Below are 26,726 nucleotides of genomic sequence, written 5' to 3'. Positions count from 1 at the left end.
TCCTGGATTGTGAGAGGGATGTACAACAGGTGGCCAGACATTCCTCAAGGGGTCCCAGATTGGAGAAGGTGCAGGCTGGGCTGAGGGACAGCCTCCCTCTCCTCTACCTCCCCCTCCTTCCCTGCCCCTCGTGCACAAATTTCATGCACTGTACCTTTAGTAAAAATATAAAAGCATGCCTAGAAATGATACATAGCCAATTCAGGATGTAGTTTACTTCTATAAGGAGAGGGAGGGGAATAGAGAATGGGGCCACACAAGGGGCTTCCACTCTATAATTTACTTTTTTAAATTTAAAGCAAATATTGCAAATGGTTAATATTAGACAAAGCTGGTTGGTGACTTCCTATAATGTTCTCTATGCTGTAAGTATTTCAAGATGAAAAGTATATATTTAAAAGCTATATAAAATACAAGTTGCAAAAGTCTATATGTAGTGGATCCTATTTGATTTTGTGTGTTTTTTTCCAGGCTTTTTCTTATGTCTATCATAACATAGTGGGTTTTATTGTTGTGGGAGGCTTTCTATGTCTCCATTTTTAAAAATATATTTTTTATCGATTCTTTACAGAAAGGAAGGGAGAGAGATAGAGAGTTAGAAACATCGATGAGAGTCATCCGATCAGCTGCCTCTTGCACACCCCCCCACTGGGGACATGCCCACAACCAAGGTACATGCCCTTGACAGGAATCGAACCCTGGACCTTTCAGTCCGCAGGCCGACACTCTATTCACTGAGCCAAATTAGTTTCAGCCTATGTCTCCATTTTTGTGTATGAATTAAAAGACGTGTCATTATTAGTAATGATAAAAAGAGGGGAAAGTATTTAATGATCAAGATGTCACAGAATGAATAGGATTGGCTGGCAATATTTCTTGCTGTTAATAGTAAGAAATAAGTAAGTAAATAGTAAGAAAATATTTTTTATGTACCTTTGAAGTTATTTGGTTGCTCCCTTGTTCTTTTAAAAATTTATTTATCAAAATATTTAAAAATTGATATTTATAGAGAAGAACGGGGAGAGGGATGGAGAGAGAGAAACATCGATGTGAGAAAGAAACATTGATCTGTTGCCTCTTGTATGTGCCCTACTGGGAATCAAACTCACAACCTGAGTATGTGCCCTGACCGGGAATTGAACCTGCCACCTTCTTGGTATAAGGGACGATGCTCCAACCGACAGCCACATTGTCCAGGGCCCTTATTCATTCTTGATGTCATTAATTTATTCATTCATTTATGACTATGAGTCATATGTCTAGAGAGGAGTCAGGTCTTGAGAAAAAGAATTATTGTACAATTGAACAAAAATAAGTAGCATCATGGCTAGAAATCCGAGAGACACTTTTAAAGTAGGGTCATGAAACTTACAAACTTTTTTTTTTTTTTTTTTTTTACTGTTTTACTGAAACCTAAAAAGAGTGTTTTTAGTTTTGCCCTCCTACCACCAGATGAAAGGACTGTGATAGAATATTTGCTTATTGTGCCCTAAGCAGTAAGGAATCAAGGAGCTGAAAAGGCTATTTGAATTGTCACACTACCTTAAAGACCTTTTACCTTCTACACCCATGAAAAAGGAATGCTTTTCATATCCTATAACATCATTTTAGTATCACACTTAGGTGTTTTATTGTACTAACTGTGAAGTATAATCACACCTCTTGACCTAGAATCTCACTCCTTAGGAAGCTGCCTAATGACTTATAAGAAGAAAAAGCTATATATGCACGATGATCCTCACTATACCTTTGCTGTAAGAAAGTAAAACTTTGGAGGCAACTTAAATGTCCCACACCCCCAATGTAATCAAATAAATAATGGTCTCATAAATAGTGACTATCTATTTTTGAATTATGTTTCAACTATAAATTATAACGATTAATATGTAGCTGCATGGGAAATGCTTGATGATGAAAAGAATAGGAAATACCACATGACTATGACTAAACATGTGCATGAATGTGAATAAGGATGAAGAGAATAGAGAAGAAAAAAAAAGTTGCATTGGAATGATAGAATTTTGAGTGAATTTCTTACTTCACCATTTGTAAAATAAATTTATACTTATTTTTTGGGGAGTGGTCAGATCTTTTAAAGAAAAATTTGAGTGTCTCTAAGAAAATGGCAGATGGGGGATGGGGAATAATGGCATATATCTTGGTTCCAGGCTCGAGCCTCAGCCCTGGTCACGTCTATGTAGGAGGCAACCAATTGATATGTCTCTCACATCGATGTTTCTCTCTTTCTGTCTCTCCCCCTCCCTATACTCTACCTAAAAATCAAAGGAAAAATATCCTCAGGTAAGGATTAACAACAACAACAAAAAGCAAGTGGACCTTTGAAGATAAAACTAAAACATTTTAAGCCAGATTGCTTTAGCAATGCACATATTGATTATTTAATTTTATCTTTTGGAAGAACGTTGGCTTAATGCAATAGTGTGGAAATCAAAATATTGAAGAGGATTGGTAAAAAAAAGTGGGAGGATCAAAGCCATTGTGACTGGCTTTTTCTTTTGCACTACCAAATAAACCAAATTTTTGGACTGTGTTACTTTAGTCAATATTTGGTTATTTGCTTTGAAGCTATTTATTTGCAATAATGTCACTAACATCCTTAAAAGAGCCAAAGTCTGACCCTGAGATTGTAGAATCTTAACTAAGATTCTATATGACATGAAGGATTATTTGTTTTCTCTATACTTCTTCTTTGGATTTTTTTAAAAATAGGGAGACATGAAGAAGAGAAAGAGAGAAACATTGATGCGGTAGTGAAGCATCGGTCTGCTGCCTCCTGGATGCTCCCTGCTAGGGATTGAGCCCACAACTTGGACCTGTGCCCTGACCAGAAATCGGAGGGGCAACCTTTCCATGCCCAACTGAACTGTACTGGCCAGGGCCTTTTTTTTTTTTTTAATATTTTAACGTGATCACTGATTTGTGGCTACCAAATAAAACTTCCCATAATTAATTCACAATGCAGTCATCTTGCCATCATAGGTAGAATGGGGCTGGTCATGATTGAGAGAATAGAAAAAGATGAATAGATGGAAAAATTTTTAGACTTTTAGAGCCTTGCTAACCAATTAATCCAGCCCTTCAACTTTATAGGTTAAGGAAATAAGTCCCAGAGACTCAGCAATGACCCTGTGTGTTAAGACTTCAAATCTAATGCCCTTCCTATTGTACTGCAAGGAGAGGAGGAAGGAAAGAAGAGCTGAGCCAAATTATTGACATTTGAGGGGCTACTTTTTCAGAAAGGACAGATGTTGAATTTGATGTCATTATCATCTTAAGTTATAGTTTTTATAAAGACTGTCATCCCAAAACAAAAATAAGTAAAAGACGTGAATAGATAATTCACCAAAAATGATCAACACAAAAATATGTAAAGTAACTGGTGATATGTAAATAATAAAATTAATGCATATTGCTACCTGAATGTAAAACATTTACATACAAACTTTGTTATTCAGACCATTGCCCTAATAGGGCTTCTTGTTAACAATCTTCTCTAATTTTAGAAATGTAATTATAATGGAAAATAAAGCTAATGCAAATGGTAAAGACAAAGTACAACCTGGTCAATAAATTTTATGAAAGTTGTGGTAGCTTTAAACCTCTCCTTATTCATTCACTCAGCCATCGATGAATGACCTCAGGTGATGTTTGCTGACAAGGAAACACTAAGGAGGAAGCTCAAGTCAAAAACAGTTGAGCATAGGTACCAGCACCTAATTTTACTTTCCTCTCCTCACCAACACAAACCGAGGGTCTGGTTTAGATCTGAATGAGGAAACAGAGAGCCCCAGGAAGACAAAGCCAAAAATGAGAACAATCCAAACAGTTCCTGGAGGGTGGCATGCTGAAAAAGTCAGGGTTGGGACTTTCTGTGACACTGGAGCCAAGTGTGGTTCGGTGAAGCCAAGATTAAGGGGATGGAGGTTATCTGGCCTTGGCAAACATCTTTTGCTATTACAAGCAATGTTATAAAGAATTGTTATACATATAAATTATTAATATACTAGAGGCGAGGTGCACAAAATTCGTGCATGGAGGGCGCTGTCCCTCAGCCCAGCCTGCACCCTCTCCAGTCTGGAACCCCTCCCCCACCCAGTGGGATTAGGCCTAAACGGGCAGTTGGACATCCCTCTCACAATCCAGGACTGCTGGCTCCCAGCCGCTCACTTGCCTCTGCCTGATTGCCCCAAACCACTTCTTCCTGCCAACCTGATCACTCCCTAACCACTCCCCTCTCAGCCTGATCAATGCCTACTGCTCCCCAGCTAGCGTGATTGCCCCTAACTGTCCTTCCCTGCCGTCTGGTCCCCGCAACTGCACTCTCCTGCAGGCCTGGGTCCCCCCCCAACTGTCTGCCTCTGCAGGCATGGTCCCCCCCAGATGCCCTCCCATGCAGGCCTGGGGGGTGGGCGATTAAGAGGTCAATTGGAAAAAAAGGTGACATATGGTATACTTTCAACAATAAAGATTGAAAAAACAAAAAAGGAAGTGGCAAGAGTAGGAATCGCCTTAGCTGGTTTTGCTCAGTATATTACAGTGTCAGCCTGGTTTGATTTTGGTCAAGGGCACGAGCCTTGGAGGCAAGCAATAAATGTCTCTCTCACATCGATCTTTCTCTCTGTCTCTCCCCTTCCCTTCCACTCTCTAAAAACCAATGGAAAAATATCCTTGGGGAAGAATTAACAACAACAAAAAACAAAAAAATGTAACAACTATATAAAGAATACCTGTAAATCCTATAAATAAGTTGAGTATATTATGGCCCTTCTATTTCAATAAATGCATGTGTATTTCCTGAAAATAAGGGCATTCTTTTTTATAACCATTGTTAAGTTATGAATTTTAATAAATTTAACATGAGTACAATGTATTTCTCTACAATATATTATCCATATCACAAATTTGTCATTTGACCTAGTAATGCTCTTTTTGGTCTATATGTTTAATTTTAATAAAAAATGACCAGATTTTCTTTGTAGAGTTGGTGCCACTTTACACTCCCAAGAGGAGTACACGAGAATGCTCGATTTACCCCCAACTTTTCCAATACAACTTTTCCCAATTTTTCTATTTTCATAAAAGCTGATTTGCACATATCTTCACATTGCTAACACTTTCTGACAATCTGTTAGAGAAAGAATTATTTCACTATGAGTTGTATTTCTCTCTTATTATGAGTACAGTTAGAGGTGTTCTTTTGTATGAAGAGTTTCTTATTTGTACTTTCTTTTTCTGAACTGTCAGGTTTATCCTTTGTCTATTTTTTGTATTGGAATGTTAGCTTTTTAACATTTTAAGAACTGATTTTTAACATTTTAAGAACTGATTTGTAGGAATTACTACTTTATTGTGAAATCCAGCCATTTGTCAATAATATGAGTTGCAAATATTTTTCACAATTTGACATTTGCTTTTTGTCCTTGTTTATGATGCTTATTGTTATTGTTTGTTTGAATTTGGGGCATTTTGAAATCATGATGAATTATGAATTATGAATATCTTTTGTTACATTTAGATTTCACAATTAAATCCACAAATGTGCTTAGGGTATCAGTAGAGCAACATAAGAAAGGAAAAAGCAGGTCTTTACCTCTTGCTCTAAAGAGGTGAATAAAACAAAACATAACACATTTATTTGGAACTTAATTAATTGCTACTATCCCCACTGTGTCAGGGCTGTTATCTTTGGCTTTCAAAGAAAGAAAGAAAACAAACCAACAGAACAGTTAAGGTGAAAAAACTTATATGTAGTCTGAAACTTGGATCACCTCCAGGCCTTACCTAGGACTTGGAATTTTGGAAACTGAGCAACACCGCAGGAGAACACTATAATCTTACTGGTTTGGAAACCACAGTATTGGTAGGATTTCTGGTCTTCATTTTTTATTATTTTGGATGTCTTTCTTTTATTATTTTATATTTATTTATTTTTTTAATAAATTTTTATTGTTCATATTATTACAAATGTTCCTTTCCCCCCCCTTCTCACCCCATCCTCTGCCCTTTCCCCACCCCCCATTGTCCTCATCCATAGGTGCACAGTTTATGTTCAGTCTCTTCCCACATCCCCCTTTCCCCTTTTCCCCAAGAATAAACAGTTCACTCCCCTTCCATACCTCTGATTCTATTATATTCAACAGTTAATATTGTTCCTCAGATTTTTTTTTTTTTTAGTTTCCTTGGTTTTTAGATTCACTTGTTGATAGTTACGTATTTGTTGTTCATAATTTTTATCTTTATTTACTTTCTCTTCTGAAAGAACCCCCTTCAGCAATTCATATAATTCTGGTTTGGTGGTGATGAACTCCTTTAGCTTTTTTTTATTAGTGAAGCTCTTTATCTGACCTTCGAATCTGAGTGATAGCTTTGCTGGATAGATTATCTTTGGCTGTAGGTTCTTGCTATTCATCACCTTGAATATTTCTTGCCATTCCCGTCTGGCCTGCATGGTTTCTGTTGAGAAATCAGCTGACAATCGTATAGGTGCTCCTTTATAGGTAACTACCTTCTTTGCTCTTGCTTCTTTTAATATTCTCTCTTTGTCTTTTGCTCTTGGAATCTTAATTATGATTTGTCTTGGTGTGGTCCTCTTTGGATTCCTTTTGTTTGGAGTTCTGTGCGCTTCCTGGACTTGTAAGTCTAATTCTTTCACCAGGTGGGGAAAGTTTTCTGTCACTATTTCTTTCAGTATGTTTTCGATATCTTGCTCTCTCTCATCTTCTGGGACCCCCATAATTCTGATGTTGGTTCGCTTGAAGTTGTCCCAAAGGTTTCTTACATTATCTTCAACTTTCTGGGTTCTCTGGCCTTCTTGCGTCTGCGGAGGAGTGTCTTCTGGCTCTTTATGTTCCAAATCTTTGACTTGATTCTTGCGATCTTCCATTCTGTTTTTAGGACTCCATAAAATATTTTTTATTTCAGACAATGTATTCTTTATTTCTTGTTGATCCCTTATTATTTCTAGTTGATCCCTTTTCATATCCTCATAGGTCTTGTTTATTTTATCGGCCTTTTCTAGGAGATTCTTGAACAACCTTATAAGTGTGGTTTTGAACTCTATATCCAGTCGCTTTTTGTCCTCCATTTCTTTCGTTTGTGATCTATTTGGTTTAGGCATTTTCGCAGGCAGCTTTCCTGATGGGGCGGGGTTTCAGGGTGGAGCCTACAGCCTTGGCTTCCGTCAGCCCCACCCTATGCGACTCCTGAGACTCAGGGTCCTTCAGTACTTGTTGCGAGCGCCTCTGAGAGAAAGGTGCCCTCGATTTTTGCCTGCTGCCAAACTGTCTATGCTCTCCCCCAATGAGTCCGGTATTGGGGTTCAGTTCAGTTGGTAGTGGGATTGGAGGTGTCGTTCAGAGCAGTCTGGAGCCCCTGTCTCCTTCCCGTCAGGGCAATCCCGTGGCACAGCCGGCCGGCCCTTCTCTGCGCACAGTGTGCGCGCCGCCTCCGGGACCTCCTTTCGCCGCTTCCCCCGAGTCCTGCCTTACAGTCCGGCTCTCTATGGATGAGCCTGGGTCCCCGGGGTCTGGCCTAGAATTGGGGTTCAGAGCAGTTGGAGCTGGGCCCAGCACAGTCGGAGCTTTTCTCTCCTTCCCTCTTGGGACCACCAGCCAGGCACTCGGCCTCCCTCCTCTCCGGCTCTGTCCTCTCCACGTGCGCCGTGTCTCCGTACCTTGGGCTTTTACAGCTCCTCCGCGCTTCCTTCTGGTTTTCTCCTTGCTTCTTGTGGTAGAATTTCCAGTCAGTCGACTTTCCTGTAGTTCTGGGTAATGTCCATTTTATATTTTAGTTGTATTTTGTTGAAATTGTTGTGTGCGGCTGCAGCTAGTTGCCTACCTGAGCAGCCATCTTGGATTCTCTCCCACTGGATGTCTTTCTTTTAATATTTTATATATCCACACTCATAATTTTTATGATAAAGGAATTAACTTTAAAGTTGATTAGGTATGGTTTTTTTTTTTTAAATATCAAGTTACTTTAAACCATTAAATAATGTCAATGGGATATTCATCATAGAAATTAACTTAAATATTTAGAAATATAAAAATGTGCTCATAAGGCTAATGCCTGTATCTATTTTCATAAAAGCTGATTTGCACTTATCTTCACATTGCAGAGCTGCACTGGTATTCAGAGAAACATGCTGACACTGTTCTTCCTACATCCCTACTTTGGGTTTCTTGAAGCGTTTTCCTCACTTCTCATTTATCTGTGTGTAATACTTTCTCAGTTTCTTGGAAAAATAACCAAGATATTTCCTCTGGGTCTACTTAAAATCAAAGGCGTTTACTAAGTGTGAAAAGTGCTCTTCAGCATTGTTTAAATATATATATATATATAAACACACAAAAATGGGCCCCTAAATCAGAGGTTAGAGTTGATAGATGGCAATTTGCCTACATGTCACTGTTTTAGAGATTTAAATTATTTTGTAGACTAATTTAGGGCTAGGTAACTTTGGCAGCTTTACATTTTCAAAATATGCTTTTCTATAGTTAAGTATAAAAAAAAAAAAAAAAGACAAAAAACCCCCCCAAAAAATTTGCTTTTATATAGTTAAGTATATACTAAGTATAGAGTACCTACACAATATAAATTTTATACTTTAAATGGAAGTGAAGTAGAAGTCCAATCAGAATCTTTTATTATATGCATATCTCCAGTCCAGACTGAAAAGAAAAAAGGAGGCTTGCTGAAACCAGTTTGGCTCAGTGGATAGAGCATCAACCTGTGACTGGAAGGTCCTGGGTTCGATTCCAGTCAAGGGCATGTACCTTGGTTGTGGGCACATCCCCAGTAGGGGGTGTGCAAGAGGCAGCTGATGAATGATTCTCTCTCATCGATGTTTCTAACTCTCTATCCCTCTCTCTTCCTTTCTGTAAAAAATCAACAAAATATATTAAAAAAAAAAAAAGAAAAAAAAAAGGAGGGAAATATAACGATTTTGGATTTATTTGTATTATACATTGTTAGATATATCAGACATAAAATTACCCTTTCAATTGCTATAAACATTTGGAAACACTCTTAGTTTCTTTAGTTATCTTGTTATGAACTGGACATCAATAGGTCACAGCCTGGGCCCCCGCCATGGACCGCTTTAAGCACTGGTTTCATTGACTTTAATTTATGCTGAGCCAGTAGGTGCTATACATTATTTGACCACCTTTTAAATTTTTTTTTAGTTTTAGTTTTTTAGTCTTTTTATCTTTCAGTGTTTTCCCAATGAATCTCTCAATCAATACTTAAGAATAGGTAACTGCAGATATCGTACAGAATATATAGTTTTATGCACTAAGATTTTTCTTTTAACTTTACAGTCTGTCATAAGCATTTTATCACTCCATTAAAGGTTATTCATAATTTATAATCATAATTGATAATGGCTCTATGACAGTCTATTATGCAGATGTACAAAACCCCATTTAAACATTTTCCTAATGTTTGCTACTTATTTGCTAATATTAACAATGCTGTTGTGACAATCTTTGTATGTAAATACTTGCCACTTTTCAAATTTTTTCATTAAGGTCAGTGAGACAAAGGAATGAACTTTTTAGGCCTCATAAAACCTACTCCCAAATTGTTTTTCAAAAGGGTCTGTAGTAATTTTCATTCCCATCAGTAGTGGTTGACAGGATCTGGATCTGCCTTATTAGCACTGAGTACCACTAAAAAATACAACTTGGTGTACTAGTTTTCTTTTTGTAAAAATTGTCTTTATTATTGAAATTATTTTAATCCCCCCATTGACCTCTTCCTCCCTACTCCTGTCCCCTTATTTTTTTAAAAAAATATTTTAATGGATTTTATAGAGAGGAAAGGAGACGGATTGAGAGATACCGTGTTTTTCCGAAAATAAGACTAGTGCATGGAAAAATAAGACATCCCCTGAAAATAAGACCTAGCGCAACTTTGGGAGAAAAAATTAATATAAGACACTGTCTTATTTTCGGGGAAACAGGGTAGAAACATCGATGAGAGAGAAACATCAATCGGCTGCCTCCTGCACGCCCCACACTGGGAATGGAGCCCAGGCATGTGCCCATGTTCAACCACTGAGTCATATGGGCCCGCTTCCACCCCCTTACTTGACAGCTTTTTTAAAAAGGAGAAGAACAGCATGTCATAATGCTGATTATTAGTATTTGAACAAGATGCTAGGATTCTCTCGATCACTGTTAAGTGTCAATGTGATATTTTAAAAAAAGAATTGATTTGATAGTGTTTAATCACTATCAAATGTGATAGAGGGTGTCAGGTTATTTTTCTTCAGAATTTGTGGTATAAAGTGCACTGCTCTGAAAGAAAGCAAATTTCATGGGGAATTATTTTTAAAATGTCTGCATGTGGAAATGAGGCAAATAGGAGTTTTATTTCTCTGATGGAAAAATAGTGTTTTGTCAAATATTTCTGTTAATTATTTGTTCATTCCAAGTACATTTGGAATATGTGTGTTGTCACGTGATCTTAAAACTCCAGTTTAAGTGAGCCATGTGTCAAATAATGTCACCTGTAAAAATGATGACCCACGTGCTTCCTACCCCCGCTGGAGCTACACCTGGCTCCCCTGGAGGCCTGGATGACTTTAGTTCTGTGGCACCAGCCTAATCAAGATCTCACTGAATTTGGAGGATCATAGCTTTCATAGAAATTATGTTATTTTTTTCTATTCCCATTTAGAGCAACTTTGTGGAAAGCTATAGACTAGGGGTGTCGAACCCCCTTTTCTTTGATTTTCAGATGATAGCCAGAACCAGCTAGGGCCAGCTTCCTATGCACTCATGTAGGGTTCTGTGCTCAGAAGGGTCTCATCTTTGGTTTAATTCTTTCCTATCAAAATCTTAAAATTCCTAATAACTTAATATTTGATCTTGTTTTGTAAATGAAGTCCGGTGGGACAATGGAGCCTGTGCTCAGGGTTTGGGACCTTGGTGAATGTGCCTTCTGCCTCCCCACCTCCCGGGGCTCTGCCCTGTGTCCTCTGCTGCCCTTCACCTGCAGAGGGAATGGGTGATGTTGGGGAGGAGGAAACCCATGTTGCTGTCGCCCTTTATCTCCTATGGGGAGGCAGGTAGCTTAGGGAGGGTTGGGGTCAGGTGCTTGCATCTTGTAGTGTTGTGGGCAGTAGTGGTGGTGGCCACCTCCATTCTGGTAGCATGCTGGCATATTTGGTAAGCCAGCCTCTAACTCACCCCCAGTCTGAGTACATAGTATGTCCATGTGTGGAATTTTACAGACTCTTGGGCTTCCCTCCTGTACCGTGGATTGCGATGGCTGGCCAATGGGCAGGGGAGATCCTTGGCTCTGTCTCCCCACGGCCTTGGTCTAGTGGGTGGTTTCAAGGCAAAACTCGGCAGCTGTCAGGCCTGAGTGTTTGCTTGCAGCAGACCTCCTTCTCCCCTCTCCTCCCCCTCCCCCGTGAGCATCTGCACTTTTCCCACGAGTATCCTTGTGTCCAAAGAGTTCTCTGTTGAGTTGGATGCATGCAGGGGGCACCCTCTGTTCCTCATTCCAACCTTCTTGAGTCTGGCCTGGATTTGTCTTTTCTGGCTGGCTTGGGATACCTCTGCGGATGAGTTATGAAATACAAATTGCATAATTTAGGTGATTTTACATATGAGTTAAATTTATATTTGCACTTAAAACTGGCATTGCATTTCAAAGTGTTGTGTTCAGGACATCCTCCCAGTTATGTTAATTAAACTTTGGGACTTTGAAACATGGGCTTGGGAGACAATTGGATAGAAAGCATTGCTCTATTCACTTACCTCCCACCCTACAAAAATGGAAAATAAAATAAAACTAAAACTGGCATTGCAGAGCATAAAGGCAATGGTAAAGTTCATGCTAATAATTAAACTTTCTCTCTCTCTTTTTTTTTTTTTACTGTGATTGCACAGTCAGTGGCCTCTGTGTTGATTTATTTCAAATAGAAAGATAAGCTCTCTTTATAGTTGAATCAAACAGACATGCAGAAATCTGACGTGTGATGAAGTGGGCCTGTGAAGTTTTTTGGTGAGAAGAATAATCCCACTGAATATAACATTCCCACTCTATATGGTACATTCTGCAAGAACACATCTTTACCATACATATCATTTTTATGTGAACATGTAATTACATGAATAATTCCTTATCCAAACTGAGTTTCTTACCTGTGTTTGCCAGCTTCCTGGTGTCTGACTTTTTTAAAAATATATTTTTATTTGTTTCAGAGGGAGAGAGAGATAGAAACATCAATGATGAGATAGAATCATGGATCGGCTGCCGCCTGCACACCTCCTACTGGGGATTGAGCATGCAACCCAGGCATGTGCCCTTTACCGGAATTGAACCCAGGACCCTTCTAGTCTTCAGGCCCACGCTCTATCCACTGAGCCAAAGCGGCTAGGGCATGTCTGACGTTTTGACTATGACTTGCCCTTACAGTTGCTTGGGAGTCCTACAGCTTTGATAGCTATGATTCATTCATTCATTCATTCATTCATTCATTCATTCCCCTCATTGACAGCCTCGTATCTTACTATTAGGTGTCCTGAACCTGGCCTGACACTGCCCCTTGGCTTCAGGCTTGTCCAGCGGCCGTCAACCGGTGGTCTGTGAGGTCTGAAAGGTTGACGACTGCTGGACTGGTCCACATCTCGGCATTCCCTACAAACCCACCTGAGCTGCGTGGACAGCAAAGGCAGTGCTTTGGGTTGTAAGGTTGGAAGCTGATTTGCTGACTGTGAGAAAGGAGTGCAGATTCTGGCTGGACGCTGGTCCCTGGTTTTCCAGGCGAGAGAAACTTGAATGCTTGTTGGGCTGCCCACCAGGGAGAACTCTTTTCTCCACAGCGGGCTGGCTGGGAGCAACCGGGCCTTGTATCTCACTGAGCTCTTTGAGTTTCCAGGGCACAACTGAGGTCCCTTCAGCTGCAGCTCTTCCATATGGACTTACTAGTAGCACCTGGTTAAGGAAGGGCTCTTGTTACCAGGTCCTTATCGAGTTCTTATCACACTCAGCACTGCGCCTGCTTCCTGCCTCCCCGGAGAGGACCGGTGGGTTCTGTTTTAAGCTGTTCTGCATGGCCGGAGTTCACCCTCAGTTGCTGTCACCCATGTCCTGGGAGAGGAGTGCTGGGCATGATCGCTAGGCACCGCTGTTATTATTTTATTTACTACATCATTACTGAGAATCATCCCATCTGGAAAACAAACATTGCCTCACCTGTTCATGGCATAATATTTTTGTGCTTGGCTTTCACTCACATGTTGCATATTAATGTTCCCTCTGAAAAGATCAGTTCTCTGGGAGCCTGCTGTGATTTGGATCTTATATTCTCCATGTATGGTGTTTTTTTTTTTTTTTTATTAAATGTTTTTGTTGATTTCAGAGAAGGAAGGAGAGGGAGAGAGAGATAGAAACATCAGTGATGAGAGTTTTTGATCAGCCGTATTCTCCCGCCTGCCACCTACTGGGGATGAAGCCCACAACCCAGGCATGTCCCCTGATCGGGAATCAAACCGGGACCTCCTGGTTCATAGGTTGACGTTCAACCACTGAGCCACACCGGTTGGGCACCCCATGTATGTTTTAATCATCAGATGCTTCCTTCAGACTCTAGCCCATTCCTCCCACCTGTCATCATCCTGTCAGGCTGATCTCTGTCTGGTTCCACTGTAACTCTGTTTTTGTATTTTTTATTTCTTCTTCCCCTTGTCCAATATAATTCTCTCATGAGCAACTGATAATTACAATGTAAAGGCCCAGGATGCTTTAATGCTTGCAAGGAAGTCTCTTCAGATTAAAGCAGCGTAAAAGAACCTTCCCTGTCTCATTGCTGACTGGATCAATTATTTATTTACTTCTGTAATTCATGTCCGTGCTCAGGTTCGTGGTAGGAGAGCTCTGAGACTGTGCCTCCCTCTGGAGAAGGACCTGTGTCTGATATTAGCTTTCTTCCTCGGCGTCTCATTTAGTCAGGACGAAATCCGGGACACCTCCTGGCTGGAGACCTGCTGCTCCCTCGTTATTGGGTTCGCAGTTGGAGCCCCAGAGCCAGGAGCTGACGGCGCCCTTGGCTGATGCTGTTGTGTTCCAACAGACAAATCGCCAGGAAAAGTTCCTAAATGTCCTGATGTTAGGTCTAAGAGGCAAGTAGGAGTCAGGGTCGGAGTGGAGCCTCTTGTCACCGCTGGTTTCCCTGGGGTGCTGGGTCTGAGGCTTCGTCCTCCTCCATACTGACTCCCATGACCCTCGGCTCCAGGGGTCCTTTCTCACCCGAATGCCCTCTGGAAGGTGGTGTCAGTGCAAAGGAGACTGTGCATTATGTTACCATCAGGGTGACACTGGCCTGAGTCCCACCCCTCCCCACTTTTTTTCCTTTGGAAACCTCCAAGAAGTGCCAGAGGGGGTCAGTGCGGGGCCAGCAGCAGCAGGGAAGTTCACCGGTTGGAGGTGGGAGAGGGCCCCGGGCTCCAGCGCCCACCCCAGGCAGCCGTGAGAGGCCACATCGTCAGCCACGCACACACTCTGGGTCCTGAGAGAAAGTTGCTCTAAATCCAGGATGATTTCATCCTCAGAAAAGATGCAGGGATTCTTGATTAGCAGTGGGCTGGCTTTTAAGATGCCTCAAAGTAAGTAAATTTTGGGTGATGGGACTGGCCACAGTAACACACAGGACCCTATGCTTTCAGCTCTTCTTCAATTAGGCCCATTTATCTGCTTATTCTGAGCCTAATTATTTGGAGTTGGTTGATGGCTGAGAAATGGACTTTTGTACTTAAGAGTTTGAAAAAAACACATACCTTTAAAAGTTTTTTATTTCCTCCAATAGAGTGCTTTTCTTTCATCGAATCCCTAAAACTTTAATCCGGCTTACCTTATTGAGCAGTAATAATTTTAGTGTGATCTTTGGTACGTCGTAAAAATAAATCTCTGGAAACATGAAGTAGGAAGTATTCTTGATAGACTTCCTATAGGAAAAACAAATGTTTATAAATTGTTTATCAGCTGTTTGTTTTTCCTACCTCTGCATTTTCATCAGAGTTCAAGTTCAGTTCACAGCACATTATCTGGAAGTTGTCCTCATTGTTAATTAATATGACTTTGAATCATAAGTGCTGATGGCTAAGTGGCACAGTGCGTTAAAGATAGTCATACTTTGCCCAGGCTGGTGTGGCTTGATTGGTTGAGTGTCGTTCCATGCACCCAAAGGTCAGTGGTTTGAGCAGGCACTTGCCCAGGTTAGGACTCAAATAAATTTAAAGAAGAAGGCCTGGCAGATTAGCCTTCCAGGAGGAGGAAAATGGCAGCGCAAAGTCTGAGAGGCAGGATGAGAGTGGCACAGAACAGGAAGACGTTGTCCTGAGTGGAGAGGGGGGTGATAAGGGGTGGGGAGGGGAGAGGGTGGATTGTGTAGGATTTGCAGGCCAGGGTAAAGAGCAAGGGAGGGATACGTCCAACTTTGGGCAAGCACTGGGTAAGGTGTTATGAAGGAAACAAAGGTATAGGCAGAACATTGCTTCCTTCCTGGTGTCATAAAGCAGTGTTTCTGCTGGCGTGCTCCCAATCTGATAATGGATGCAATTTGTCCTGTATGCTTCCAGCAGCCATCTCTGAAGTGACACTACGGTTCTTGTTATCTATCAATGAATCGCTCTACCAGTCTAAAGGGCATGGAGGATGGAGGCAGAGTTGGGGGGCAGGGAGGAAAAAGAGGCTATTTCTGAACACTGGGTACAAAACAGGGATTAGGAAGTAGGGAGTGAAGGGGAAATGCAAGTGCTGTTGTGCACAGAGATGCGGCTCCTTAAGGTGGCGAGGGCCCAGTCATGTCTCTCCCAGGTTGGTGATTCCAGGCTGTCCAACCCCAGGTGCCACCTCGGCTTTGTAGCTAGAGACTGTTTAATGGCAGCTTTTCTCATCTCCACTGAGGGCAAAGGGGGCAGCGATACCCTTGTGTTTTCTTCTCCAAATAGGTTTCCAGTCCCTTGGCAGCCTGCTTCTTTGAAACATCCCATTCATTTAATCAATTAACATTCTAGTAATGATATGTAATTATTATCATAGCTAACATTTATTTAATGCTTACTGAGAGCTAGTTACAAGCTCCTTTATCTACTTATTCTACCAATCCTAAACCCTCTGAGGTAGACACTACTATCCTTTCTGTTTTACTGTGGGGAAAACGAGGCCCAGAGAGGTCAATTAATCTGCTTGTGGTCCCAGAGCAGGTCGGTGAAACCAATACTCAAACCATGCTTAACGCTAGGCTGAAGAATATGTCCTCACGTGGTTATTTATGGGCTGATAAGAAAGGGGTGGAGTGGTGGTCTTTTCCTGAAGAAAGTAGACTAGCTGATCCAGACAATACCAGTTAGTTTAAGAAGAAATGTAGAAGTCCTGTAGCACCTTTCTAAACCTTTCTGCCCTGAAGTGTTCCACTGCACACCAGTAAGTGTGATGTGTTAAGGAAGGCTATTTATTGTGTTGTCCCTCAGAAAGCGGCTTATTGCCCGGCTGTCATGGCTCAGTGGCTGAACGTCAACCTATGAACCAGAAGACCATGGTTCAAGTCCCTGTCAGGGCATACGCCTGGGCAGCAGGCTCGGTTCCCAGTGGGGGCGTGCAGGAGGCAGCCAATCAATGAGTCCCTTTCATCTTTGATCTCTCTCTCTCTCTCTCTCTCTCTCTCTCTCTCTCTCTCTCTCTCTCTCTCTCTCCCCCTTCCTCTTGAACTCAATAAAAATATACTAAAAAAAAAAAGTGGCTTACCAGTTACAGATTGTGGTTATTACCTCTTTAGTGGTTTTCTATTGTAAAACAATATAATATTATTAATAACAAAATTTATGTCAAGAAAAATAGTATCCCCAAATTAACTGTTTTTATTTTTTCACATTCACTTCCAGTGCTTGTGTTTATTTGTGTATCATTTGTACACACGTAGAGAATGTCCATTTTTCATCTAGCATCATGTGATATGCAGTGAGCTTTAAAGCTAAGCAGTAAGTCCATCCAGCGCAAAGGAAAAGATTGCAATATGAAAAGGCTGCAAGGCATTCGCAGTCGATTGGGGTGACGTCCACCAGGCAGCCGCGTCAGAGCTGGAGCTGGCCTTGGAAGGAGCAGCTGTGTTCGGACCTTGGAAACTCTTCATCTTTCCATGGAGTCTGTCAGGCTTCCAAGGAAGTCAGGGGGAAATGGAAAAATACAGTGACTTGGAACCGATGTGAAACTCACAAGCTGCTGGAGTTCAGTGTTGCAAAAGAGGAAAAACAGTCCCTACCTGATACGGTACTTTAGTGGAGGGTAAAGCTTCAGGGAATGGGCCGTGCATCCTTGTCAGAATTATCAATAGTGGTGATAAAAGCAGTCTTATCAGACTGGCAGAACAAAGTGCTTGACAAATACTATTTTAGTGATAACGCTGTTATCTTGTATTTAAGTTGAGTTTAATTCAAAGTGGCTTTTAAGTTCCAACTTTGTGTAACTGTAGACAAGCCACATGGTATGCAAAGGCCTCCTTGATCTAACTCCAAACACCCTAAGGAGCGATGACACATTCTAGATCTCTACCAATAGCTCCCTCATTCAAATTACCCTGTACTCTTGTGCAGCCAGATGTGACAAGAGGTAAGTTGAGTGAAAGGCAACGGGATAAAGTAGAAATCCTGGTAAATCAGTTTGGAGACACTTGTTTCCTCTTTTCTCCTTTATAAAATAAGTAAAATTCAATGTAATTTTTTTTTTTTTTTTTTTTTTGGCTTCGACACATGGATGATCTGATCGAGTTCATCTTACACAGCAAATCTCTGAGAACATAGTTTACACCAACTAGAGTTCCAAAATTAGGTTTTATGTTAAGTTCAGGCCATTACACTTTAAATTAAGGACACCTACATTTGAGGCATGAACTGGAATATTTAATTACGAGACACATCATTATATCGGAACATTTGTTTGCTTTAAGACGCTTCTCTGTGTGTGCTCTAAAACTCTGCCCCCTTACCTCCGTCATTAACAGAATGTGAGACAGATGTTGGTACTGGAACGTGTATATGGTCAGGGGAGACGTGTTCTAAATGAAATGCCACCACAGCGGAGTCAGCACGGGGACAGCGCTGTTTCCAGGGGAGCAGACCTCCTGTTACATCCACGTAAAGGCTTTCTTCTCTGCCACGGAAACTTGTTTTTGTGACAGTCTTCAGTGGACCCGTTTGCTCTCACTTGTGGCTTCTTTTGTGTTCACACATAAATAGTACCTAGAAAGAAGCATCTTTCTCCAAGATGGTATTTTTTGGAGGGGCCTCTACCATTTTGGGGGAGCGCTTCAGTTGAGTAACACTGTGTCTCAGCATCCCGTTGTGTGTGTGGAGTTGCCGGTGGCCTGCTACACATTACACTGCCCTCGAGGGAGGCTGCGGCCTCGCCAGGCAGAGAAGCCACTCGTGTTCGCTCCTGCTGTTTGCTGGGGCCTCTGTTTCTGAGAACGCACATCCTCCCAGGCCCAGACCCGGTTCCACGTGGCCTGCACCCATGCTCCCTCTGGCCATCCCTGTTCTGATGGAACGCACTAGGATACTAGAGTAGCTTTTTCCCACAAGGATAATCTGTTGTGTATTTCTTTCTTTATTTTTTTCCTCCTTCCTTCCTTCCTTCCTTCCTTCCTTCCTTCCTTCCTTCCTTCCTTCCTTCCTTCCTTCCTTCCTTCCTTCCTTCCTTCTTTCTTTCTTTCTTTCTTTCTTTCTTTCTTTCTTTCTTTCTTTCTTTCTTTCTTTCTTTCTTTCTTTCTTTCTGTGAATCCTCATCCACGGGTATTTTTCCCATTGATTTTTAGGGAGTAGAAGGGAGGGGGAGAGACACAGAGAGAGAAATAGCAACGTGAGAGAGACACATTGATTGGTTGCCTACTGCACACACTCTGACTGGCGCCGGGGATTGAACCCACAACCATGGTACGTGCCCTTGACTGGAATCAAACCCGGGACCCTTCAGTTCATGGGCCAGTGCTCTACCTACTGAGCCAAATCGGCTAGGGCATAATCTGTGTTTTTGTTTTTTTGAAATATATTTTATTGATTTTGTTCAGAGAGGAAGGGAGAGAGATAGAGAGTTAGAAACATCGATGAGAGAGAGTCATCGATCAGCTGCCTCTTGCACACCCCCTACTGGGGATATGCCTGCAACCAAGGTACATGCCCTTGACCGGAATCGAACCCTTCAGTCCCCAAGCCGACGCTCTATCCATTGAGCCAAACCTGTTTCGGCATAATCTGTTTTTTAAATAGGCAGTAATGTATAGTATTATAGAAAAGCACAATTTAAACTTCCTGTGCTTGAGTCCTGGCTGGGTTACTGACTAGCTGGTCAAGTTACTTAATCTTTCTGTGCTTTGGTTTCCTTAGGTTAAAAGGGGTATTAATAACTCCTTCTTTATAGGGTTGTTATGGCAATTAAATGAATTAATATTTGCATTCATTAATTAGTATTGTTGTAGTGTAACCCTCATCTTACAAAGGACGCCTCAAAAAGTCAAATTATGGAGTCATTTATTAATGGCCGGTGGCATTCGAGGGGCTAAAGCTCCACAAATCTTGCAGCCCCGAACAGCTTGCCACACCTGCCTTATATTGGCAGAATATCACAAAAGTATCAATTACATCTTTGGATCTGGAATAAGGAGCCTGTTTCAAGATTTTATAGAAGCAGAATTTGAGCAACTTAGTTATCTATGAACCACTGAATCAACAGAACACATTATCAGGGACCGACCACCTGGACAATTTAGAACGATTATGCTGTCCAGATTCTGGGATCACTGAGTCAACAGGAATGCACTATCTGTAGCTACTAAGGCAATTTAGGGTAACTGAACTCTCTTGGGTCCCAGGAATGTGCTTTGAGTGCTTTGATGACCAGTGAGATCATAATCAATGGCATATTCAAACCAAACCATCATCAATGGAGTATTGGGATAGCATACATAAGTTCAGAAAATCAAAAGAGCTTTCTATTGTTTTAGCAAACAAATAAGTACAGAAACCAAACAGCAGTTTTTACTACCATACTTCAGTGTAAACACTTAGAGCTATATCTAGCATATGGTAAACATTATATAAGCATAAAGTAAACAAATATTTCTTTCTAATTATAAAAGTAATACACTAACATTGTTGAAAACTTGGAGAATTCAGAAAAATGTTACTTAGCAAGAGTCAGAAGGAATAAAAAGATGGGCAGTCAAGATGGCAGGTTGACAACCCCTCGTCTGGTTGTCTTAGTTATCAGGATGTTCACTTATTTTTCCAGTTCCTAGATCTTACTCCCACCTTGGATAAATCCATGAATTTGGTATATTTGAGGAATCTTCAGTGAACTGGCCTTGAGCCAGCATTCTACCAACTTGCTCTGTGGCCTTTTAGAGACTTAATCCTGTGAGCCTCAGGTTTCCTACCGTTAAAATAGAGTCAGTATTCCCTGCCTGGCAGGGCTGCTGCCGGGATTAAATGACCATGGAAAGCCCTTGTCCTGTGCCTGGCCGGTGCTGGCTGGATGTTCCTTTCCCTTGGTTCCTTCCCAGCTCTTCTCACAGTGCCGGGGCTGATGTAAATAGATCGTCTCTGGTTGCCTCAGGAAGGAGGATTCGGGAGAGTTGTGTGGTTTGACTTAAATCCTCAAAAGCTGTTTTTATATATAAACAAAGTGAGCATACTTTCTCCATCTCACCCATGCTTTTTATCAAGTTTAGCTGGAAGATTTATATAATAGTATCCATCAGGGCCACAGATGTGACCTCTGAGATGCTCTTTCCTCTTTCTTTCTTTTTAAAAAAAATATATTTTTATTGACTTTTTTACCAAGAGGAAGGGAGAGAGATAGAGAGTTAAAAACATCGATGAGAGAGTCATCGATCAGATGCCTCTTGCACACCCCCTACTGGAGACGTGCCCACAACCAAGGTTCATGCCCTTGACCAGAATCGAACCCAGGACGTTTCAATCTGCAGGCCGATGCTCTATCCACGGAGCCAAACTGGTTTCGGCTGTGTTGCTGTTTTATAAATAATTTTTAAGTGATTTCAGAGAAGAAGGGAGAGGGAGAGAGAGCGAGCCCCCCCCCATGATTTGATTCCCACCATGACTTCCCTGTTCATAGGTTAATGCTGAACCATTGAGCCATGCTGGTCAGGCTAAAGTTACGTTGTAAAGAAATTGAGAATTAGCCCTGGCCAGGTGGCTCAGTTGGTTGGAGTGTCATTCCTGTGTGTGTATGGGAGGCAGCCAATCCATGTTTCTCCACCTCACAAAATCGGTCTCTCTCTGTCTTTTTCTCTTTCTCTCCACCCTCCTCCAAGCCTCCTTCCCTCTCTCCCTTTCTCTCTCGCTAAAATCAATTAAAGCATATCCTCGGGTGAGGATTAAGAAACAGATAGTGTAATGTGAATTTTCTAATGCTGCCAAATGTTTCTCTTCATGTGCAATGGCTGTGATTATCATGCTAATTGGTGAGTGCCATCAGAACCATGAAGTGGAACAGGAAGAAGAGAAAGAAAAGGGGTGAATACTCACCTCTACTTGGAAGTGAAACTTCATTATGCAGGAATCCACTGCGGCAGTCATGCTGTGTTACAGAAAGACTTGCTAAGTTAGTTTTTCTCTTACCTGAGTGCTTCTGCTGCTCAAGTCCTCTGCACGCAGAGTCCTCTGTGTCAACTGCCAGTTGGGAGTTTGGCAGTGGCACAGCCACAACTTCATGGCCTTTAGATGAGATCCCTTTGTTTTTAGGACATAGGACAGCAGATGTGGAAATGGACTTCTTTGAGCTCCGAACAAGAGCATTGAGAGTCTCACGGTGTCGGTGCTGAGCCGCCACGTGTTCTGGAATAAGATTTGTTGTGAGAGAGGGCACCTGTGACCTGCCGGGCTCCCTCGGTGGGTGTCTAAGGGAGTGCTGCTGGTCACGTCACCCCATCTTTAGGCCTGGGCTGATCATCCATCTCGCTTTTCACTGTTACACTTTCAATAGATGCCTGTTATTTGTATCTATCAACACACAACTCTACATATTTCCTAATTTTGTTGTTGTGAAGGTTTATTTGTCAAGTTGAGAGCATGTCACACTCGTGGCCTGTAGGCCACATGGGTCCACAAAAAATATTTTTGCAGCCTAGCCAATTTGAGATTGAATAGAATGGCAGAGATAAATATGATTTGGCTAAGACAAATCTTTTTTTTCTTTTTTTTCCTTTTGTGGCATAGCAAGAAGGTCAAGATTTCTAGAACAGAACAGAAGAACAGAGGAAAAGATGACTGGTTTTGGAATCTTATTTATTTATTTATTTATTTATTTATTTATTTATTTAAAAAATTAAAATAATCAAGTGTTTATTTACTTAATAAGTCCCTTATTAACCTGAGCACTTCCCTGTATAATCTTTTTTTAAAAAAAAATAAATCTTTATTGTTCAGATTATTACAAATGTGATCCTCTTTCCCCCCTCAGTTGCTCCCCTCCACCAGGTTCCCACCCCACCCTCTGTCCTTTCCTCATCCCCCATTGTCCTCATCCATAGGTGCACAGTTTTTGTTCAGTCTCTTCCCGCACCTCCACTTCCCTTTTCCCCGAGAATCGTCAATCCACTCCCCTTCCATACCTCTGATTCTATTATATTCATCAGTTAATATTGTTCATCAGATTTTTTAAATTCCTTTGGTTTTTAGATTCACTTGTTGATAGTTACGTATTTGTTGATCATAATTTTTATCTTTATCTTTTTCCTCTTCCTAAATAACCTCCTTCAGCAATTCATATAATTCTGGTTTGGCAGTGATGAACTCTTTCAGCTTTTTTTATTTATTTGTGAAGCTCTTTAACTGTCCTTTGATTCTGAGTGATAGTTTTGCTGGGTAGATTATTTTTAGCTGTAGGTTCTTGCTATTCATCACCTTGAATATTTCTTGCCATTCCCATCTGGCCTGCATGGTTTCTGTTGAGAAATCAGCTGACAATCGTATGGGTGTTCCTTTATAGGTAACTACCTGCTTTTCTCTTGCTGCTTTTAATATTCTCTCTTTGTCTTTTGCTCTTGGAATTTTAATTATGATGTGTCTTGGTGTGGTACTCCTTGGATTCCTTTTGTTTGGGGTTTTGCAGGCTTCTGGACTTATAAGTCTATTTCTTTCCCCAGGTGGGGGAATTTTTCTGTCACTATTTCTTCCAGTATTCTTTCGGTATCTTGCTCTCTTTCTTCTTTTGGAATCCCCATAATTCTGATGTTGGTTCGCTTGAAATTGTCCCAGAGGTTTCTTACACTATCTTCAACTTTCTGGATTCTCTTGTCTTCTCCCTTCTGCAGAGGAGTGTCCTCTGGCTCTTTGTGTTCTAAATCTTTGTCTTGATTCTTGCGATCTTCCAGTCTGTTTTTAGGACTTTGTATAATATTTTTTATTTCAGACAATGTTTTCTCCATTTCTAGTTGATCCCTTATTATTCCTAGTTGCTCCCTTTTCATATCCTCATAGTTCTCATTTATTTTATCAGCCTTTTTTAGGATATTGTTGAATAACCTTATAACTGTAGTTTTGAACTCAATGTCCAATCTTTTCTTTTCCTCCATCTCCTTCCTTTGTCTCCTTCCTTTTGTCTGCATTTTAGTTGTTTCCCTGATTTGATGGAATAGGTTTGTGTTCTAGGTGTTCTGGTAGAGCCCAGTAGCACAGCCTTCCCAGTTACCTGCGGTGGACAGTCTTGGTGTAGCCCTTTGTGGGCTGTGTGTGCAGTCTTGTTGTTAAGCCTTGCTTATTGTTGGTATCATTGGGAAGCGTTGATCTTCAAGCCAATTGGCTGTGAGGATCAGTAGAGTCTCAGCTAGGAGGACTTCTGTACTCCACTTGGATAGGGTGGGGTCTCAGGGTGGCACAGACAATCTTTGGTTCCCTGTCAGTCTCGCCTTAGAAAAGACCTGTTCTCAGAGAGTTTCGTAAGATTGGTTGCAGGCGCGCACACCTCTTTGGTAAAGGCACAGACAAGCTTTGGGTTCCTGCCAGTCCCTCCTTAGAGAAAGCCAGCCTCTGGGAGAGCTTCTGTGCTCAGCCAAAGATGGGGTGGAGTCTCAGGTTGGTGCAGACAAACTTTGTTTTCCCTTAGGCTCCTCCACAAGTTCTTGAGTAATGGCCTCTGGCTTCACACACCTCCGAGAGATCTCTGCCCACTGCCTGACAGTCTGGTCTCTCCCTGTCTGGGGCCGTCTATCAGAGCAATAGGCTGATTCCGTTTTGATTCTGTTTTCCTCTCGAACAAGAAAGCCAGTTGCGTGTTAGCTGTCCGCCCTCTCCGTGCACCGGGAGTAAGCCAGCAGCAATCTCGGTCCGGCCCTTCCTCTCCCCGCGCTGGGAGTAAGCCAGCGCCTTTTCGCACACACAGTTCTCCGTACCTTCACAGTTCCTGAGGTTCAGCGTGCCTTCTCTCTCCTTCCCAGATGGCAGAGCCTTCTCTCAGCTAGCCGTCCGGCATTTCAGGGCAATGCCTCCCCTGTTTTTCAGTTACAAATTCAAATTTGTTGTGGTAGGCTGCATTCGGGTGTCTACCCTATGCCGCCATCTTGGTTTCTCCGGAATCTTTTCTTTTAATCAATTTTTTCCCTCAGTTATTCATCAACTCAGCTTGTCTTAATAAACTCTTTATGGAAAAGCTTATCTAGGCTCAATATCCTCTGGTGGGGAGGAATGTGAGTGAGAGCCGTGGCTTGCAACCCAGCCTGAAAATGCAATTGATGGCTTATGTTGGCAGTTTAAATGCCATCTCTTAATTTTCTGCTATTCAGTAGTAAGTAACTCCCTGAAGAATTAATCTTTGCCAGGAATGCTGATCTGAGAGTCTTTGTTTTGTTAGCCCTTAGGATGAAGATAGAAATCTACCTGTTAGGCTGAGAATTATTTGTGCAGGTGGTTGCTTTCCTGGAACACCAGGTCTTGTTCGGACAGAGCAGTTTTAGGAGGAGGTGCTCCAGGTGTCTCCAGAGGTGTGCTATGGCTGTTCACAGGCATCGGCTGCTCCTGGTAGCTGGTGTGTAGTGGTTGAAACTCCGTCTTCAGACTGCCTGGCTTCCCTTCCTCCACTTCGTATCTTTGTGGCCTTGGGCAAGTTGTTTAACCATTCTTTGCCTCAGTTTCCTCCTCTATAAGGATAATAAGAGTGCTTCCATCAGGGTTGTTTAAGGATTAAAGTAGTAATACATACAAAGTACTTAAACTGCCTGGTACATAGGAAGCACCTAATACATGTAACTTAGCACAAAACTCTGTAGGAAATGTATACAAAGCTCTGTGCTGGGCTACTGAAGAGGCTCTGGTTTGAGATTTTACCTTGGAGTTTTCCTAGACTAAGTTACTTGTACTCAGATAAACCCCTTCAAATGGAGTAGACCAAGTATGTCACACTCGTGGCCCACAACAAATATTTTTGCAGCCAAGCCAATATAATGGTATGTAAGAAGCATTTTAATAAAAATTTAATAACTTAATTTTTACAATATCCTATAATACATAATCTTCTCTCTATATAAAAGGCTAATATGCTGTGTCCTACCATCCGACTGGTTGCTATGACATGCACTGACCACCAGGGGGCAGACACTCAACACAGGAGCTGCTGTGACACGCATTGGCCATTTATAGAGAAATGGTGCCCCGGAACGAGTACTCAAAAAGCTTCTCCCAAGTGGGACACAGGCCCTGCCACCAACCCGGAGCCACACCTACCAAATCACAGCCACTGCTGAGACCCCATGGTGCAAAATGTGGCCCACAGCCCAGCCCAGCCTGGAAATAGTGGCTATGCATGCTGGGTAATGAGATCATGTAGCAACGTCCGGATTCCTGTCCGGATTCCTCTCCCTATCGACTAGCCTCCTTGGAGTTTCTTCAGCCCAGAAACCCAACTTGTTTTGTAGCCAGGTGCAAACATTTCACTCTGTAACCAAATGTCTATGAAGCATTTTCTGTGCTTCATCTCATTTGATCCTCATAGAAGTCCTACAGTAGGTAGATAGGAGACTCAGGGGAATCTTATTTTCTTTTTATTAACTGGAAACAGAGTTTTAGAAAGTTTAGAAACTTGATCCAACTGACAAGAAGTAAGAAATGGTGGACCCTGAAAATGACTTCAGGTTTTCTCACTGTGCAGAATATAGTCAAATATTGCTGATGTTAAATATTTTACCCTTTGTTCTCCCTGTGTGATCTGCAATAATAATCTACTTCATGTTGATATTTACTGCTGTGTTGCTGACAATTACCTGAAGGAGAAGTTGGGGTGCCTCACTGGGTTGAAAAAAGTTTAGCTACATCAGAAAGCAAGTCTAATTAAACAAGTTTATTCTATATCTAATTAAACAGGTTTATTAAGTTGACTAGTACATGCATGATACATATTAAACTCTTGCTGGTGCCAATCACACGTGTGTGTTTTGATCTGTCATTGTTGATCTTGAATTTGGTTGATGCTTCTATTATAGAGAAAGGGAGAATAGAGATATTAAAATATTTCTTCCAATTAATTTCCTTTCAATGTGCACAAATCCGTCCACCGGGCCACTAGTTATTAATAATGAAATACAACGTTTACTAATGAATGATTACTATCAATATAATTGCGTTGCATTCATTTCCTTTAAACACAGGCGCACACCATTTCACTCCACTAATATGTACTAGCAG

General features: G+C 41.5%; 1 protein-coding gene and 1 non-coding gene across 2 annotated transcripts in view; both read left to right on the top strand.

The window, feature by feature from the left end:
* SLC16A10 (solute carrier family 16 member 10) overlaps positions 1 to 26,726 on the top strand; it is an 88,801-nt gene that overhangs the window by 21,624 nt on the left and 40,451 nt on the right. The window lies entirely within an intron of this gene.
* Positions 11,681 to 11,808, top strand: LOC118706226. Its single transcript, XR_004983949.1, has one exon. It is a non-coding gene; the product is annotated as a small nucleolar RNA SNORA36 family (small nucleolar RNA).

The sequence above is a fragment of the Pipistrellus kuhlii genome, unplaced genomic scaffold, assembly GCF_014108245.1.
Source record: "Pipistrellus kuhlii isolate mPipKuh1 unplaced genomic scaffold, mPipKuh1.p scaffold_m20_p_5, whole genome shotgun sequence".
In the NCBI taxonomy this organism is placed as follows: Eukaryota; Metazoa; Chordata; class Mammalia; order Chiroptera; family Vespertilionidae; genus Pipistrellus; species Pipistrellus kuhlii.
This window is presented reverse-complemented; position numbering and strand designations above follow the sequence as displayed.